The 3,806-nt window shown below is 33.7% G+C and overlaps 1 non-coding gene across 1 annotated transcript; it reads right to left on the bottom strand.

Annotated features, from left to right (window-relative positions):
* Nucleotides 1-812: 812 nt before the first annotated feature.
* LOC111723265 lies at nt 813-919 on the bottom strand. The gene has a single exon (XR_002771843.1). It is a non-coding gene; the product is annotated as a U6 spliceosomal RNA (small nuclear RNA).
* Nucleotides 920-3,806: the final 2,887 nt, after the last annotated feature.

Raw genomic sequence — 3,806 nt, 5'->3', positions numbered from 1 at the left:
TGAGATGATGCGAAGAAAGTATATTCCTTAGCTTTGGTATGTGTTCTGTATATGTCTGTTAGACTCATTTGTTCTAGGGTCATATTTAAGTCCCTTGTGTTTAGTTTCTGTTCAGAGGATCTGTCCAATTCTGTTATGGTGTTATAGGATATCATATTGCTCAGACCAATTAAGGTCTGTTTCATAAATATGGGAGCATTTAATTTGGGCACATAAATATTCATAAATATTTAAAATTGAAATGTCCTCTTATTATATGGTTCCCTTGACACATATGAAGCAACCATTTTTGTCTTCCTTAAATCTACTTGTATCTGAAAATAAGATTGTGACCTCTCCTTTCTTCAGATTTTGATATGTGTGAAATATTGTTTTCCAGCCCTTCACCCTGAGTCTTGTGTTTTCTTTTGAGGTGTATTTCCTGAAGACAACATATGGATGGTTTGTGCTTTTTTATCCATTCAGTCAGTCTGTGCCTTCTTAGTGGAGAATTCAAGCCATTTACATTTATTGAGAGAATTTATAAGTGTGGTGAGATTCCATTCATCTTATTTTGTGAAAGTCCATTGCTTAGTTTTATCCTTTGTGTCATTGTGGAAGCTAGATTTTGTCCCTTAGTTTCTGGGTGTTTACTTGCTGGTAGTTCATTGCGATGTTTAGTGTGGAGAATAAGTCTAAATATTTCCTGTAGAACTGGTCTTATTGTGGCAAATTTTCTTATGTATTCATATTAGTAGAAGATTTGATTTCTTCATTGATTTTGAAGCTTAGTTTAGTAGGATACAAGATTCTGGGTGAAAATTTTTTTGTTTAAAAATATGGAATGCTTCACAAATTTGTGTGTTATTCTTGCCCAGGAGTTGTGCTAATCTTCTCTGTATCATTCCAATTTTAGTATATATGCTACCAGAGCAAGCACATCTTCAAGTTTCATTGGACAATGAGATACCTAGCTTGTGAAGCTATGATAAATAAGGATAACATCGTGATATCAAAAAAAAATTCTATTACTTTTTGCCTTTAAAAAATGTTAGAAGATAAAAGACTAGAATAACTGGTTCTTGATACATTTGACATTTTAAAAATACATATTTAGTGAAAACCACTCTAATTAGACATCTAAAAGTAACACTTATCTTTTGGATATTTGCACATTCAGCATGAAAAGAGAAGGGCAATCTTGAGTGTAATACAAAATTGGTAATGTGGGTTGAGGCAGTTGATCTGGTGGCTTTGTGAGTGTTCTCTGCCTTTGTCATAGCTCTACCTATGCTTACTAAGGCTTTCTAAGAGATAGATGAGATAGCAAGACATATGAGCATATATTTGCCACATAAGAATTTTTCTGTGGTCAAGGCACAGGGACTGGGCAGGCTGAGTTTAACAACTTAAGTGTAGGGATCAATAGCAAATAACTATGAGAGTCCAGAAATCTGGTCCTTAGTTAAAGGAGCAGCTAGCTATTAACTATCTCCAGTAGGTATTTTTGTCATGTATTTCTAAGGAGGTTTTAAACAGTCTTTAGATTCTAAACTGTATTGTAAAAACCATGGGTATATATTGAATATTCTGGTAATAAAAAAGGAGTAGTGAGATGATACCTTTGTTTATGGAACATTCTGCAGTCTGTGTTCCAAAGACAAGTTAACAATGGGGGTATTTTCTCCATCCTGTGATACTGTGCACTTGACATCTTAACTCCAAACATTCAACACCATTCATGGAGGTCATGTATCTTCATGGATATTTTTAACGTAAGGTTTTATGTAATCAAATCTTTATTTGTAACTTCAGAAAATAAAGTACTATAAAGGAATTAGCTAAAATAATGTGTATGTTTGTCTATTATCTTTCACTATTTCTACTTCACATTGTTTTAGTTATAAAATTGATAAATTGATTCTTACAACTATCCCTTTCCCTTTTCTATTATTTGGTTTTAAAATTTATTTAAGTGTCAGAGAATTTCCTTTATTAGGAACAATGTATTACAATGCAATTAAAAAAACAAACTACTTAAGTCTGCATGCTTCAAAACAATTGTAAAATAATTCAGCTGAACTTGGGTTATTAAACTTAGCCTGCTTGCAGTTTGATAATTGTATTTTAGGGTCATCTCACCATGGCTTCCTGGGAATTTTTTTCCCTATAGACAAAATTAAAATGGAATTCATGAAATCCCAGAGGGCTTTGTACTTGATGTTAATAATATTATTGCTTTATTGATCAACTTTTCTGGGGAGAATAGCCATAATTCTTATTACACTTAACATCAAGCCAAGATCATAAAGCTCATGACTTCCAGAAATGTCATAACCTTGATTTTGAAGTAGTCCTTTAGGGAACATTACTGGAAGGAGTACCTACTATGAGTCAGGTAACTGAAAGAGTTATGAAGATGAATAATATGCATTCTCCACTTTCACAGTCTAGTGAAGGTAATAGTGGATGCAATTTAAATGCAGTCAGAAAATAAAGGTCATGCAATATAACATGTTTCATGCGATGATAAATTGTTTTATACTTTGTGCAAACTGATCTCAGTATTTACATTAGTTTCTAACTATGTAATAAATATAAACAACTGAGTGTTTTCTCTTAATTTTAACTCTCAAATTTCTAATTTCTTATGTACTGTCAACAGGAAATTATAATACTGACTCTACTTATCCCTAGAGCTGGAATATTTATATATTGAGTAGTATTTGGATTCAAAAATGACATTAGTGCTTCTAAGGAGAGTATTAAAGCATTTTTAAAAATGTAAAATAAACAAAAAGATTTCAGGAGCTAAATTTAGTCAGCTCACATATTTTTTCAGTCACTGCCTTTCCTTGGTTCTGAAGTGAATAGCAACAAACACCCTTCATGCCTGGTCTTGACACCTGTTCTGATTAAGATGAGGAGGAATTTGGGAGTTTTAGTCCATCTGTGCTATGATTATAAGAAACACTGTGCTAGTAATCTTTGTCCCTGAGCAACCTCTGTATCTCTCTGTTGAGTTAGCCAGGGTTGTGGGGTTTTATCTGTGTTCCTAAGCATGCTCAGAAACCAGTCTTGTCAATTCTCCTATTGGCCTATTTCACCCTTTGCAATAGGTAGGGAGACTTGTGTGAACTGGACTGACTCTATCCAGCCTTGAAAAAAATACATTAATTTGTTAGTTAATACTGGAACAGAGTTGAGTATCTGGTGCTCTCCAGTGTGGACTTTCCCTCCTCCCTTCTTTAGGTGAACAGTGAGGTCCTCGTGTTCTGTGGTATAGCCTGTCAGAGACTCAGCAATTTTTACATATAGTCCACAGTGTTTTTAGAGCTTTCTATTATCAAAATAGAACCCTAGAACTACAAATCAAATGCACCTCCCAGGACATCATGAATCTTGCTTTCATAGGACTGTGTTAGGGAAATGAGCAAGGTCACAAAGTTTCAAAATTATTTTTAAATGGTCTGTAGCCACAAGGTAAGCTCACAGAGAATTAAGTAACTTCAGATTTAAAAAAAAATAGATATATCAGTTCTGGTTTTAATTTCTTCCTTGGCAATTAAATGTCTCCGTCATGAGAATCTAAAGTTAAATGCATGAGCCACAGGTGTCATCATTTTGAAACTTGGCGATTTTTTGTACACTGGAGCCATCATGATTGGACTCAGATTTCTGGAGCCATCATGATTGGACTCAGATTTCTTATTTGGTTTTGGTTCTTTTTCAAATAACTTTATGCCTCATAAAGTGGTGGTCATTAAATATCTTGAAGCATGACTTGAAAACTTTACTAATTATTATTATGACTTTAGCTGAGAAAG

The sequence above is a fragment of the Otolemur garnettii genome, unplaced genomic scaffold (assembly GCF_000181295.1).
Source record: "Otolemur garnettii isolate 467f Iridium unplaced genomic scaffold, OtoGar3 scaffold00009, whole genome shotgun sequence".
Lineage (NCBI taxonomy): Eukaryota > Metazoa > Chordata > Mammalia > Primates > Galagidae > Otolemur > Otolemur garnettii.
This window is presented reverse-complemented; position numbering and strand designations above follow the sequence as displayed.